Genomic DNA, 15,828 nt, shown 5'->3' on the forward strand with positions numbered 1-15,828 from the left:
CCTGGAAAAGTGGGAGGGGCAACGGGCTCAGGGTGGGGCTCCTGTGGGGTGTATGTGTGTGGAGAGAGAGAGAGAGAGAGAAAGAGAGAGAGAGAGAGAGAGAGAGAGAGAGAGAGAGAATGATAGAACCAGGATAAATATGTAACTAGGTGTTTGCTTCCAAAATGAAAATAGCGTTATGATTTATTTCTGATTTTAAAAGCAAGGCATGCTGGTGGTAACAAATTTAGTCTGCACAGAAAGAAAGAGTAAAGGAAGTGAAACCAGCCTATAATTCCACAGACTAGAAAGAACCATGACCCGAAGCTAGGCTTTGAGTTCTGCATTCCAGGGCTTAGCTACCTTAAATTCACCTCAGTCTTGCCCGTTGGCGAGTTTCCATGGAGACCACCAAAAAACGGCTAATATGAATAACTCTGATTTTTGAATTTTGGACTCACTTAGGGGTAGCTGGGTTGATGTCACCCGATAATTCCTTTAGGGTTTATTTTCTCTAAGATGAATTTTAAAACTCGCAAAATATGGTTAGCTCATTAAAAGTCATGCTTTCAAAAACGAACCATATGAGAAAAATTTCGATATGATGTTTAGACAAAAGGGGACGTAAAATTGGGCATCCAACATGATCTGAGCCTGGATTAAGATGTGTATCTAGGAGCACCTGAGTGGCTCAGTTAAGCGTCTGACTTCGGCTCAAGGCATGATCTCACGGTTCAAGGGTTCAACGCCCCCCCAGCAGGCTCTGGGGCTCTGTGCTGACAGCTCAGAGCCTGGAGCCTGCTTCAGACTCTCTCTCTCCCTCTCTCTCTGCTCCTCCCCTGCTCACACTCTGTGCCTCCCTCTCAAAAATTAATAAGTATAAAAATGAAAAAAAGACGTATATCTATATTCACAGAAAAAACAAAAGAATTTGTAGTTCTCTTAAAATGTTACCTCCTAAAATGTTATCAATGTGAATTATTTTAATTGTTTTCTTTATATTTTTCTGTATTCCTGAAGTTTAAAAAATTTTTTTTGAATGTTTATTTTTGAGAGAGAGAGAGAGAGAGAGAGAGAGAGAGCTCAAGCAGGGGAGGGGCAGAGAGAGAGGGAGGCAAAGAATCAGAAGCAGGCTTCAGGCTCTGAGCTGTTAGCATATAGCATAGAGCCTGATGTGGGGGTGGAGCTCTGGAGGTGGAACTCACGAGCTGTGAGATCAGGACCTGAGCCGAAGTCAGATGTTTAACTGACTGAGCCACCCAGGCGCCCCATGTATTACTTTAGTTTTTATAAGGGGCATGTTTTGCTTATACAGTCAAAGAATAATATGCTATTTTTAAAAAAGGATAGATGTTTGGGGACAAGATGTTTTTGAAATACACAGTGACTAGTATGTGCAGAGACAAAATAAAGCAGGGTATTAAGCAATTTCCTGTTGACCTTAATCAACATTCTAGCCTGGATGGATGTTGGAGAAAGAGGTGGGAGTAACTGGCTGAGGGAATGTTCATCTGAGTTTCTGAAATATTCATTTCCTGCAAATCCTCTACTCTGCAGCCATCTCCAATGGAAATGCCAGTTAAAATGAGCAAGAGAAAGATTCTGTCTGTAGGAGCCCTGAAAGCCCTCATTTAGAGTTAGGGTTCTGCTTTCCCAGGGAGACTGGTGGTTTTACCCATGGACATCTGCCAGAAATCAAACAAAAGGGACAGGTAGGAGAAAATAGTCTGTAATTTCGGCTCTATGGATGTATGTCATGTAGTAGATTTCCTCAGCTTGGTGTATGTTTCTGGTATGAAACTATCAAAAACTCCCACGATAGCGCCCACTGTTTGGGGCCACCGGCAGGGACACTGTGAGCCCAAAGATCCCTCCTGGGTGGAGCTAACAAGCTCCTCCAGCCTCCCATTGCTCTGTCCTTTCCAAATGAGTGGTAAAGACAACAATAAAAACCAAGAATCCTTAAATCTCAGGGGAGAGTGGAGAGGTGAAGGGAGGTCTGTTTTATGGCACACCTTCAATAAAAAAGATTTACAGGTAAGTCATTTTCTCTTCTTTCTAGGTGTTATATTGAGAGGGTCCAGTAAACTAAACCCCAGAGAGAGCTTGGTATAAATAAAAAAATCCGACAACTGTCAAAACAAATAGCAACCAATCAGAAATACAACGTTGAGGGAAGCTCCAGTTCTCAAATAATTTAGAGAAGTGTTAGCCTGTTACAGCAAGAGTAAAGACTTAAAGGGACCTTGGGAGGCAATTTAGGATGTCTCCTGAATCTCAAACTTGGAGATTTGATTGAGAGAAATGGGTAATACAGGTCTAGTTTTATCTCTAAGGAATAATCAAAGCTCTAAGTATCAGTGAAGAATACACTTTCATTCGTTCACCTGGCAGTCACCGAGTGCCTTCTCTGGACAGGCTGTGAACTGGGTGATGGAGAAGCAGATTGGAAGGACACAGACCCATCCCCATGGACCCCAGAACATGGAGGGAGGAGCCATAGCTATCGTGCAGGGTGTTCTGTACAGGGATAGAGGTAAATGCTGGCTGTTATTATGGGAGAGAGAGGAGAAGCAACACTGTGTGTGTGTGTGTGTGTGTGTGTGTGTGTGTGTGTGTGTGAGCTGATGATTGGCAGAACTGAATTTGAAAGACACAAAAAGTTAGGCAGGTAAAGGGAGCCGGGTGATAAGTATATAAGCCAAGAAAGATACAATAGTCATTTGTTCATTCATTCATTTGACACATATTGAGCTCCTACTGTGTTCCAGGCACTTTCCCAAGAACTGAGTGAACAAGACAGACAATGCCCTTGCCTTCAGAGTGCTTATAATCTAGGGACCAGGCAAAGAACTGGTAAGCAACAAATCCAGGAAGAAGAGGCTTTCAAAGAGTAACGTGTTGTGAAAATACAAGAAAGTATAATGTGATCTGAGGGTGTGGTGGGCCTGAAGGTGGCCAAGGACCATCTCAGAGAGATTACCTTCCATGCTGTGCCTTGAGTCATCAGTCCAAAGCTCCAGGGAAGAATATCCAAGGAGGCGGGAACAGCAAGTGTGAGGGTTAGAACTTGGTGTCCTCAAGGATCAGAAGAAGGACAATGAATGAGGGGGACAGTGGAAGGGGAAGGGGGTGTTGTGGTCAGAGAGGTGAGCAGGGGCCAGATCATGTAGTGCCTGTGGGCCCTTGTGAGGACTTTAAGAATTGTTTGTAAGGGGTGTGAGTGGGTAGGTAGACCAGTTGGTCAGCTATGGTGATAGACCCTGGTGGGAAGCCATGGTGGCCTGGGTGGAGGTCGTAGTTGTGAACTTGGTCAGAAGATGACAGTTTGGGATTATGTTCTGCAGGTAGAAGCAACAGTTTCTATGGAAGGATTAGAAAAGTGAGGGGAGAAGGAAAGAGGAATAAAGGATACCTTCTGGGATGCTTTTGCCTGAGCAGTGGGTAGATGGTGGCCATTTATAGAGGTGGGGAAGAGGAAGTTTGTTTTGTTTGAAGGGGGGGGCAGCAGGCATGGCATAAACCCACGTTTACGGACAGGGATGAGAGATGGCAGGAAGGGCAGGCAGAGGTCTTGAAGGATCCCGTTGGCCCCATGAGAGCACCACATGCAACACCAAAGCCTCAGGTAGTCAATGAAGACTTTTGCAACCGGGGCGGTGGGGAGGGGGGTGGGTTTAACACTGTCTGGTTTCATCGTTTGAAAGATGATGAGCTTCCAGTGTAGGTGTTTGCTTGGGGGGAGGTGGCAGGAAGCAGAGATTAGTCAAGATGCCGTCGCAATAGCACAGGTAGAGCTGGCGGTAGGTGAAGTAAGGGGGAACGGAGAGAAGGGACAGGTTCTTGAGCTATTCAGCGCGTAGAAGATGCGGGACACAGTGTCTCATTAGACGTGCGAGGTAGATTGTGAACACTCATTTTATGGGTTCCATGGAGTTCATGGATGGTTTCTGTTCACTGCAATGCAGCACAGAGCGTGGGGAGGGTTGAGGAGGGAGGAGTTAAGTTATAGACTCGCAGATGTGTGTTATAGTCAAGTTATAGACTCGCAGATGTGTGTTATAGTCAAGTTATAGACTCGCAGATGTGTGTTGCTTCCCTCGTAGCCATTTGGCTCCTCCTTCTTCCCTGCCCCTCCTTCAGCACAGTCCTGTCCTTCAGGGGAAGCTGACCCAGCGCCCAGCTCCAGGGGTGGTCCCCCTGTCTAGGCAGGTAACTCACCCCCCCCCCCCAATGAGTAGTATGAAAGTGGTCATGTGACTCACTTGGGCCAATGGGATGGGGGGACAGGTTTCAGAGGGCTTTTGGGAAAGCAGCTTCATTGCTTTCACCTGAGAGTGTCTGGAAGCAGCCCAGCCTGGTCGCCTGGATGTGCAGTCCCAAATCACTGCAGCTGTCTAGCCACCTCTCTGAGGATATTGAGACCCAGGCAGACAGGCTGGAGCTGCCCAGTTATGTGAGGAAGCTGTTTGCGTGTCGTGCAGCCTGTTTGCATTTCCCTTACTGGCAGCTCGGAGCATCTGGACAGATACAAGGGCCAGTGGGACATCCGGTGGAGATTTCCAGCAGGCACGTGGGCATTCCGTGTGGGCCTGGAGCTCAGGGTAGAGTCTGAGGTGGAAAAAGAACTCTAGCTCGCACTCCTGAGGGTTGGTGTGAATAGGATTGTTTTCCTATTCAAATAAGACTTAAAAACAATTTTTTTTTTAACGGGGAGAGAAGTGGAGTAGTGGAAGGAAAAACTTCCTTGAAGAGTGCTCCGTGGTGTGGTAGTGTAGGGGTGGCTTATGGAACCTCTTTAATTAAAAATCTGAAGGAGAGATGCTAATCATTAGAATGATTCAGACACTGTTCAAAGAGAAGCTGAATGACCTATTTTCTGAGATTTTTTTAAAAGTGGAAATTCATTTTGTGTTCGTTGCCCCAGACGACCTCTAAGAGATGGAGACTAGCCCAGAGGAAAGAAGATGGGAGCTTTGGAGTCTGGCACCCACAAAGGCCAAGTCCAGATTTCACACTTAGGAGCTGAATTCTTTCTCTCCCTGAGCCTCTTTGTGAAGCTCAGAAAACCAGTCCCCTCCCTCCCCCAAGGTGGTCCTGTGAATTAAATTGGAAGCTCCTATAACGAGCTTGTACTGTGCCTGGAAAATAGTAGTGGGGCGGGGAAGGGGGAGAGGGAGGAGGGGGAGGTCCCCCTTCTTTCCATTCTCTCTCCATCTGTCTCCCATAAGGCTTTTTTTAAAAAGTATTCTATTATAACTTTTAAAAATGTTTATTTATTTTTGAGAGAGAGAGAGAGCCTGTATGAGCGGGGAGGGGCAGAGAGAGAGGGAGAAAGTATCCCAAGCAATCTCCAAGATGTCAGCACAGAGCCCGTCTTAGGGCTCAAACTCACGGGACCGTGAGATCATGACCTGAGCTGAAACCAAGAGTTGATCACTTAACCGACTGAGCCACCCAGGTGCCCTGCTCTCATAAGGAGACTTCCTTATTTTCAGCATCCTCCGCTGACAGACGTGGTTACCAGTGAGCTCTCCTTGTCAGATCTGACAGTTTGTTCACATCTTCCTCGATCAATCACTAGGCACTTGAACTGGCCCATCACTCTCCTTGAATTTCCTCACTTGCCTTTGGCATCCCCGACCCCGAGTTTGGTTCTCTTCCTGCCCCTGTGGCTACTCCTTTCTGTCTTTGTTGGCTCCTCATCATCTTCTAGATGCTAAGAGGTAGAGCGCCCTGGGACTCGATCCTCAAGCCCCCACCTCTAGCATCTCACCCCTCAAGTGGTCTCATCTCAGCTGAAGCAGAAAGCCCAACGCCCTTACCGTGGGCCATCAGCCTCTGCCAATCTGCCCCTCCCAGTTTCCTCTGCTGCCTCCTACCATTGTCCCCCGGCTCACCAGAACTCCTTGCTGTTTCAGGAAAATGCCATGCACCCTCTCTGCTCAAGCCTCCTCACTTACTGTCCCCTCTGGCATGGCGTCTCCCTACCTCACTTGTCTCAGGTCCTTGTTCCAATGTCACTGTTTCAGAGACACCCTCCCCAGCACCCTCCCCAGCACCCCAGACACCCACCCCAGCCTACCGCCAGGCTTCATCCTGTCTCCTGAACCTGCTGTCACAGCGCTCAGCACTGCTTAATGCATTATATATTTATTCATACATCTCCCCCATTAGAATGTCACCTCCTTGAGGTCAGAGATCTTGTTTTAGGCACAGAATCTCCAGCTTCTGAAATGGTGTGTGGCACAAAATGGGCTCTCAGTAAATCTTTGTTGAATGAATGCGTTCACTGAGGATTATGGCTACAGCCATTACCAATGTCATTATTTTCCCCAACTTTAAGATTCTACTATATATGCGTGCAAAGAGGGAGTGCCAGTTGACTTCCCGACATCCCTCTTGGTTTTCCAAGTCCAGTTGATGCTCTGTAAATGGCTTACATGGGAACAGATCCAAACAGAATTACTGATGCTCAGGGGCCTCAGATCACCGCACTGCTGGGCATCCTGTACTTCCTAAAAAGCCATCCTGAGCGATATGGTTAGACAGCCACTTAGACATGTCTGTTTTGGAAGCAGTCGTCTGACCTATGGTGGGAACGTCAAATGAAACAGAAACATTCTGACGTTTTAAGAGCTTTAATTTACTCACGATAAAAGCCATGGCATCCGAATATGTCAAGTTTATAAGGCATAGACTTCAGAACAGGAATGTGCCTACCTAATGTGAGGGCATGTCAGCGAATTGATTGACTTGTTGAAGGAGGACACCGGGAGCATCTTTGGAAGACACAGAAGATGTATCTGGAAAATACATCTGAAAGTCGGTTTTAGGGTGAACCTGTCTTGCTCGCTAGCAGTATGAAGTTAGGTTATAAGTGGAATCGAACAATTGCCAAGGTGATTCAGGCAGATGCATCTCAGAGGCCCCGAAGGACAGCACCCCCATGACCATTGTCGATCAGTGGGGTGCAGTGGAGAAAGCATGGACTTTGGAGTGACACAGACCGGAGTATGTATCCTAGCTCTGCTGTATGACATCAGGTAAGTTACTTAACATCTCTGGGCTCTGGTTTCTCCTGCCACGTGGCAGAGACTACGATGAACCATCCCATCTGTTTTCCCGGGAGCCCAGCACTCAGCCCGACTGCATTTCTGAGCCTTCCTCGCAGCTGGGTATGATCGCGTGCCTGAGTTCTGGGCCGAGGAACGTGATGAATGCCATGTGTGTCGCTTCTGAGCGTAGCCCATAAGAACCTCTCAAGGGCTCTCTGTCACGCTCTTTGCCCTTCTGGCCTGAGGCAGAGGAGCCTGGGAACTCCAGAAGCCGTGTGCCAGGGACGGTGGAGCCACAAGACCAGAAGGCACAGGTCCCTACATCAGTGCCTCTAGGAGAGCCGCCTGTTTGGGACTTTGAGTGACTGAGAAACCAGGTGTCGACGAGAAAGACAGTTTTGTGTTTCCTGCCCCTGGGATTTGGGGGTTCAGTTGTCCTCTCAGATACTACTTCCCTAATAAATGAGGAGAAGCATTTTTGTTTTTGGAGACTTGAAATACGTTTTGTGTTTGAAGCTCCCAGAACACGTCTTGATGTGCAGCAAGGGATCGATACTGGTTCTTACGATCCTCTTGCCTAGCTAATCTATCGTGGCCATCCCACGTTGGCCCTCAGAGGGTTTTGTTGGCCCTGGGGGGAGTATCAAGAAGTATAAAACATAGTCCCGGCTCTCGAATTCTAGGCACGGACGACGAGGAAAAACAGTTACGCTCTAAGTATATACACAGTAGTCTCCCCTTATGCGCGGTTTTGCTCTCTGCCGTTTCTGTGACCCGCTGTCGACCTCGGTCTGGATGCACACGGACGGCATGTCAGGTCAGTGATAGCCTAACGCTGTGTCACATGCCTGCGTCCTTCACCGCACCTCACCTCATCAAGTAGGCAATTTATCATCTCATGTCATCACAAAAAGAAGGGCGACTACAGGACAATAAGGTGTTTTGAGAGAGAGAGAGAGAGACCCCATTCGTGTAACTTACTGTCCTATATATTGTAGATTGCTATGACTGTTCTATATTATTAGTCATTGCTGTTAATCTCTTATGGTGCCTAATTTATTTATTTACATTTTTAAAAAGTTTTAATGTATATATTTATTTATTTTGAGCAACCTCTGTGCCCAGCGTGGGGCTCGAGCTCACCACCCCAAGATCAAGAGTCTCACGCTCCACTGACTGAGCCAGCCGGGTGTCCCTTAGGTGCCTAATTTATAAGTTGAACTTTATCATAGGTATGTAGGGACAGGAAAAAAACATAGTATATAGAGGGTTCGGTACTGTCTGCAGTTTCAGGCATCTGCTGGGTGTCTTGGAACGTGTCCCCACAGGGAAGGGGAACTACATAGATCCTAAAATATCAGACCTCTGAAGGACAAGAATGGAGTGTCTCTAGGATCAGCCATTAGAATTCAGAGGAAGAAGTTCCCTTTGGTTGGGCTCGTTAGGGAAGACTTAACAAATCAGCAGGTATCAGGAGAGATTGGTTACGTGGGCCACCACAAATTGTGGTCGATTAAAAAATTTCTGTTTCTGGGGCGCCTGGGTGGCGCAGTCGGTTAAGCGTCCGACTTCAGCCAGGTCACGATCTCGCGGTCCGTGAGTTCGAGCCCCGCGTCAGGCTCTGGGCTGATGGCTCAGAGCCTGGAGCCTGTTTCCGATTCTGTGTCTCCCTCTCTCTCTGCCCCTCCCCTGTTCATGCTCTGTCTCTCTCTGTCCCAAAAATAAATAAACGTTGAAAAAAAAAATTTCTGTTTCAGGGGCGCCTGGGTGGCGCAGTCGGTTAAGCGTCCGACTTCAGCCAGGTCACGATCTCGCAGTCCGTGAGTTCGAGCCCCGCGTCAGGCTCTGGGCTGATGGCTCGGAGCCTGGAGCCTGTTTCCGATTCTGTGTCTCCCTCTCTCTCTGCCCCTCCCCCGTTCATGCTCTGTCTCTCTCTGTCCCAAAAATAAAATAAACGTTGAAAAAAAAATTTAAAAAATTTCTGTTTCATTTCAGACACATGAGATATTCAGTCTCTTAGCACTTATCCGTTGCTAGCCATGTTAGCAAGGTAGGCTATTAGAAAAGTAACCTAGAATATGGAAAAGCTGTAAATTAGGACAAGGGTGTTCATTACTGGGACACTTAAAATGTCAAATGATCAGAAGCGACCCAGATGTGAAGTAGTGGGAAACGGCTGAGGCAGATCAGGGCTCCTCCTTTTGATGTACTCTGTCCCTGTGAAACTTCATCGTTTCCGCCTGCATAGGGTGGCTACTCCATCTGTGACTTTGGACCTGACTGTTCCCAACTCCACTCCCATATCTCTAGCTGCCCACAGGGTGTCTCCGTTTGGGTGTCTCCAGGACATCTCAGACTCTGTGTCTCCAGCCTAAGCTTAGGAGTCACACACTGTCCCCACCCCTCTGCCAGGCCCCTCCGCCGTCCAGCATCTCCTGCCTTGTCATCTTTGTGATGAAGAAGTTGTGAGAATCAGGATTCTAGACATCTCTTTTAAAGCCATCCTCTTCTCTTTATCTCTGCCGCTGCCCCCCCTGGGCTGAGCTGTCATTTCTATGTGCCTGGACTGTGGCTCACCTGTCCTCCTGCAGGCAACCTCAGCTCTTCTCCAGTCTTTTCCACCTCATCTCTGAGCATTCGCCCCAGCTATTTCCTCACCCTGAAACTCCTCAGTGACTTCCCCCTGCTTTTATTTTTTGAAGTTTATTTATTTATTTTGAGAGAGAGGGAAGGAGGTGGGGCAGAGAGACAGAGAATCCCAAGCAGGCTCCACACTGTCAGTGCAGAGCCTGATGCAGGGCTCAAACTCAAGAACTGGGAGATCATGACCTGAGCTGAAAAAATCAAGAGTCAGTTGCTTAACTGACTGAGCCACCCAGGTGGCCCCCCACCCTCGCCACTGCTTTTAGAACAAAGACCCAAATCCCTCACTTGGGCCGCCCGTACCTCCTTGTCTGAGCCTTGCCTGTCTCTCCGCCTTCTTGTCCTGCTGTTCCTCTCAACTCCTTCCTCCAGCCACGGGCCATTGCTCAGCTCTTCTCTCTGCTCCGAATGCACTGTCCAAACCCACTCCCCCGCCTCCGAACGCACAATTGCCAGGCTCGCCTTTAGCATATCCTCCAGATGCCCTGGACCCATCACCTCAAGGTAGCTGTCCATGGTTCTGCATCTAGGTCAGGTTCCTCTGGGACCTGCTTTGTAGCTTACACGCAGCCTGGGCCAAGGAAAAGATGGCTCAGGGGCCTTCTGGATGGTGAGAAGCCAGGTGTTAAAAAACATTTGTCACTGATGATGCAGCGTGGGTATCTCCCTTTCTACAACTGAGTGTGAGACCATGGAACGTAGTTCTGATACCGAGTTTGAACCAGGGCTAGTCATTTCGTGCCAAAAATATTTACCATGTGCTGGACACTGTGCTCTTTCCCCTGCTCCCCGGGAGCTTGCCATTTGTTGAACACATTTCAGAAATCTGGGTATCAGGAGAGCAAATCTGTCTTCAGGGAACTCCCGCGAATGTGTTTTAGTTCCTTGAGTAAGACATTTCATTTTCTGGGTCTCAGTTTTAATAACAGTCCTTGCTGACTGCCCCGTGGTGACGGGGGCTGGCGTTCATGCTGCTAAAATACTTGGACACCTTCAGGCCTTGGGTGTGATGCAGAGGGGAAGTCAGGCTTTGAATCTGAGCAGTTGAAAGTGCGACTTTCCCAAGACCCTTCCTTCATCCCTGCCGCCCTCCCCCCCCCCACCCCCAGAGGACCTGTGCTATTCAACCAGAGAGCAGAGCAGGTCCTGGCTGGCAAGGACCCAGGGATTAGTGTCCAGGGCGTTAACATCATAATTGGCCCGGCTTTGAAGGCGGCAACATCTGCTGTGTGAGGCCCTGATGCCAGAGCCCACGTGGCACCTCCCGGCTGGCCAGGACCCCCTGTCTCGGGAGGTTGGGAGGCAGCCGGGGTGGCCTGACGGCTGTACTTAGCACACGCTCCATGGCTACTGTCAGGTGTTGAAAAGCTCTCATTAGGGCCAAGGAATTGACTTGTGTCCGGGGCTTCTCAGGAAGGCAATGGGGACCCACGGGAAAGGCTTTGTGCTGGGAGGCGCCCAGGGACTGGTAATTGAGTTACTGGTAAAGTACTGAGGCGCCGTGGCCGTGATAAGTATTAGTGGCGCGAGGCTGGCAGACTATCGCAAGGCTATTCTGCACTTTTCCTTTGGCATGGAATACTTGGAGATTAATTCTTTCTTGAAAAATGTTTACTGGGGCAGTAGAGCCCGGTATTCAGGAGGGCAGTGGGGAAGTCGGACCACCAGTATCTGGAGGTGGCAAAGGGAGAAGATCACCACCCCACACCGTGGCATGCATTGTCTCAGCAACAACATTCCTGGGACGCCTCGTTTTCCGGATGAGGAAACTGAGGCTCCAGCAGATTGGATGGCCTGACGACACAGTCATAAAAGATAGATTATGGATTAGAATCTTATCTGTTTTCAGGCCCCCACTGCCCTGACTACATCATGGGTGCATTTGTGGACACGGCCCAGTTAGGTCCATATAGTTTCCTTTGCTCAGTTTCCTGCTTCCAAAAGAGCTCTCAAATGCATCCACTTCCTAATGCTTCTGGCCCAAGCAGCTCTTATCTGCATGACTGCAGCCTCCTAACCAGCTTCTCTGATCCTTCTCTGCTCCCCTTTGCCTACCGAGTGGGAACAGATCTCAGGATGTCACTTGCATGCTTCCCATCCCTCGAAGGGTTGCCATTGCCATGCGGCTGGATTCCAAAATACTTAACAAGGCCCGAAAGGCCTCCCCACCCCCACCCCGCCCCATGTCTCCTTCCATCTCTGGACCCTTGGCTCTACCCACATAGTCTTCCTGTACTTTCTGGAAGGCTCTACGCACTTAATCCTGCCTTTGGGCCCTCACATATGCCATTCATTCTGCCTGAAACTCTTCCCCGACTTTTTCCTGGGTGACTTCTAGTCAACTTTGAACGTTCCTTCCTCAGAGAACGTTCCTGTCTACCAAAGCCCTCTCCTTAGTGTCCCCACTCTCCCTTCTTCGCTTGTTAATTATTTGCAAATATTTTTTTCTTCTGTGACTTTGCTGGCTGCTTGCTTTGGTCTTGGTCTTTTCTCTCCCTCTGTTTTATGAGCTCCTGGAGGTTAGGGACCAGGATGGCTCTGTTCCCACAATCTCCCCGCATCAAACACATTGCCCGGCACTCAGTGCATTTCCAATAAGCACATTTTGTATTTGTTGAATGAATAAATGGTTCTCAAAAACTGTTGGCATTGTCTCTGACAACGTAAGTGCATGTGGCATATTTATATCAGCCAGTTCATTCTAAGGCAGTTTTCACCCATTTATTCATCCATGTGTCATTTCCATCAATATTTACTTAGTACCAACTGGATGCTGGGGATGCAAAACTGAACAAGAAAAGTTGCCAGGCCTCCAGTAACTTAGTAACTTCGGGGTAGGGCGGGGCGGTGGAGACAGAGCCTGAGCTGAGTCAGGTGTGGGTGACTGGTCCACCAGTTACTCAGTGTGTGACCTTGGGCAAGTCACTTGTCACTTCACTTCTCTGAGCTCTGTGCGGGCGGCTCCTCTGTAAAATGGAGATAAGCAGACACATCTTGCAGGGCTATTCTGATGCGAACACGAATGAGCTAAAGTGCGTAAAAGCAGAGCTCAATAAAGAGAAGATGTTATTTTTATTTTTATTAGCTGGGTGGGGCATAAGGGGGGAGCCAGGTCATCTACCTGGTGGGGGGGGAGGGGAATTAGAGAGGCTCTAATACATGATGAAGTGCCTTTGAGGCAGGGTGGGTAGAGGTGGGGGCTTGTTGTGTGACAACAGAGGGACTTTTGGGGGGGATCTGGATTGCGGTGTTTTGAAAATGAGCATCTCCTCATGTCTCTCTCCCGGGGGTGGAGGAGGGGGGCGCACACCACCTTCCCTTCTTCTGAGAATAGTTCAGTTTGTCTTTGGAAAGCCCGAATGCACCACGCCTCCCCCACTCTCGTCCCTGTTCCCATGCTGTCCCCTTCCCCCCCCCAACCCAGCTGCCAAGCCTATACCTCTGTTTCCCCTTTCCTCTCAAAACTCGGAAGAAAGGAGGATTGGAAGCGTCTCTGTCATCCATCCAATGAAATTAGGAGCTGGCGGCTGTGGTTCTATTGATCACCACTCTCCCCTCCCAACCTCCTGGAGACTTGTACCCAGGATGGACAAGGCAGGGATACGAGACTTAGCAATGACTTGGAGATGGATGGGGACCCGGAGGCCACCTCATGTGGCCTCCATCCTGGCGGCGCCCTTGAGGAGGGGCCCTGGTGGACCCTCTCTCCAATGTGCCCCAAGGTCATGTCAGTGGGGGCCAGTTTCAACGTGTATCAGTGGTGTGAACTTCAGTCTCTAAGCCCACGATTCAGTAGAAAAACACTGCAAAGTAAACGTCTCTTCAAGGAAGAAGTGGCAGGATATTGAAGGGTTGGGGCTCTGGGAACCTCACCGCCGGGATCTACATTCCAGCTCTGTCATCTTGGACTGATGAACACAGCTCAGCCTCAGTTTCCCAATCTGTAAAATGGGAATGATAATGGTAGTTCCTTCCTGGGAGCTATTATGGGGATCGTTGCAATAACAAGGGGGGAGCCCTTAGAACACTGCCACGTCCAGAGTGCTAACATGGTACGTGTTGACCGTTATGATTAAGACTTGGTGGAACCCCGCCGAAGCAAGGGCTAGAGTGAGATGACAAGGGCCCAGAAAAATCGCCAGCCTCCCTAAATCCCTCTTTCTGCTCTCTGAGGACTCAAATGCCTTCGCCAGGGAGCAGTACCTTTCACTGCGTGGCAACAGAGAAGCTTGTGGCAGAGTAAAGAGAGCCAGGCCTCTGCAATGGGCAGCCTGTGGGACTCTCAGCAATCACCCGGCCATGGGTAATTACCTACCCTCGCTGCACTTCCGTTTCCTCACCTGCCGACCGGGACCCCCGTCTCCACAAGAGAGGGTAGGACCTGACATCTCAGCATCACCTCCCCTGGTTCGCTCTTGTCCAGGCCACCTCAGTGACTGGTTACTGCTGCTGTCTCCTGACGGGCCTCTGTCTCCCTGTTTGTCCCCATATAGGCACCATGTAGCTTTCCCCATATAGTTTGTCCCCATATAGCTTTCAGAAGCTTGCTCTGAAAACCCAAGTCAATGAACTTCCAATGTCGCTGCTTTCCTTAGACCCTCCAGTGGCTTCCAATATCCCCGAGTGGGTAACTCTCATCCTGGCCTACAAAGCACGTCTCTCCCATTCACTCGGCTCCCTCCCATGTGCCTCCTGCTGGGAACACCCCAGGGCCTTTGCTCATGCTGTTCCCGGGCCCTCAGCCTGGAATGTGTTTCCCCCAGATAGCAGCATAGCTCATTCATTCCGCCCAACTGTCCCCTCCTCTGAGAGTCCCCGCGCGGCCACCCTATCTCTCACGGCATTTCCTTTTGGGCGCTCCCTGTCCCCTATATTTCTGCACAGCACTTATCAGGGCTTGACAAACGTTTATGTATTTGTTAGTCTATTGCTTTTTTTTTTCTTCTCATCAGGCTGCAGAGCCCAGAGAGGGGAGGATCCGACTCTTTGATCTCTGCTGGATCTCCGGCACCCGGCACAGTGCCTGGCTGGGTGTAGATAGTAGTTTTTGAATGAACAAGTGCAGAGTGTGTCCAGGGATTAACATTGTGAAAATGGGCCTGGTCCATTGTAGGTGTTTGATAAAGGTGAGTTTTTAATCCCTTCATTATCAAACTAGAAAGAACACTGGGAAAGCAAATACCCTTGGGAGGGGCAACACGTTGATTTCAATTCACCCGGGATTCCTGCAGAGGGGAGGACTAAGCTGGGGGGTGGGGAGGAAGGCAGGCCGAGGGCCCCAGCCACTCTTCCCTTGCTAAGCAGTTTTGCCTCTGGCCAGCTTTGTTTATGCCTGTGTAGGATGATTCTTCAGGCAATTGAATTGAATTACCCTTTTCATTCTAATAATCTGAACAGAATTCAGATGTGGTATTTGATGATGTCTTGTCTATTGAACGACCGCAGGACTGCCTGGCACGTTGCAGCAAACGACCATCAACTTGAGGGCCGCCGTGCCTCCACCAAAGTGCCAATATTTCCGTGGAAAATCCCGGTCATTTACAGTTTATGTCTCAAAAATGAATTTTTATTTCATTGGCTTAATCTTTAGAGTTATCAGAAACGTGTGTTTATTCCCAGGGAGACTTCAAATGCAGGATTCTTGTAACAAGACCAGAGCTGGAAGATTTCCTGAAGTGGGGGAAAGAAAAGCGCTCCCTGCCTGGCTGGAATTGCTGTGTGTATGATGCCCTGCAGAGAGAGAGAAGAGAGCAGGCTGGATGCCTTCCAAAAATCAGAAGGGAAGCTGATTCCTACTTGGGAGGGTGTTAAAATCTTAAGGGCAAGGCCAACAGACCGAGGGGAGAAAGTGAAGGAGAGAGAGAAATGTGTGAGCATCTTTTCCATTTTTTTTTTTTTTCTGTTTTCTTACAGCCAAATGCCTGGAAACCTGCGGCATCCGGCAATTCCCTGGCCGCGGCGTATAGTAAGCACTCAGGAAATGTAAGTTATATTGGAGTTGAATTTGGCTGATGAGGGTTTGGGGGCAGTGTGAGCTGCTGTGATCTGATTCGACCAAGTCTCTCCCCACACTCCCATCCCCCTGGTGCATTCATATTGTCTAATAATCTGTCACAAATAGCAACAGCACTGAAGCCTTTCACTGTGT

The 15,828-nt window shown here is 49.0% G+C and overlaps 2 protein-coding genes across 18 annotated transcripts in view; one reads left to right on the forward strand and one right to left on the reverse strand.

Moving 5' to 3' along the window:
* Positions 1 to 15,828, forward strand: part of LOC115517677 — a 109,701-nt gene that overhangs the window by 73,667 nt on the left and 20,206 nt on the right. For 11 of the 17 annotated variants that reach the window (XR_004343897.1, XR_004343905.1, XR_003970012.1 and 8 more), the window contains exons 3-5: positions 13,854 to 14,054; positions 14,633 to 14,806; positions 15,300 to 15,662. The gene's annotated coding sequence lies outside the window, so the exon portion shown is untranslated. Of the gene's footprint in view, positions 1 to 2,739; positions 2,836 to 13,853; positions 14,055 to 14,632; positions 14,807 to 15,077; positions 15,214 to 15,299; positions 15,663 to 15,828 lie in introns of those variants that run through there. The other 6 variants (XR_004343904.1, XR_004343910.1, XR_004343911.1 and 3 more) reach the window with 4 other exon arrangements.
* Positions 1 to 15,828, reverse strand: part of CACNG2 (calcium voltage-gated channel auxiliary subunit gamma 2) — a 108,954-nt gene that overhangs the window by 44,016 nt on the left and 49,110 nt on the right. The window lies entirely within an intron of this gene.

The sequence above is a fragment of the Lynx canadensis genome, chromosome B4, assembly GCF_007474595.2.
Source record: "Lynx canadensis isolate LIC74 chromosome B4, mLynCan4.pri.v2, whole genome shotgun sequence".
In the NCBI taxonomy this organism is placed as follows: domain Eukaryota; kingdom Metazoa; phylum Chordata; class Mammalia; order Carnivora; family Felidae; genus Lynx; species Lynx canadensis.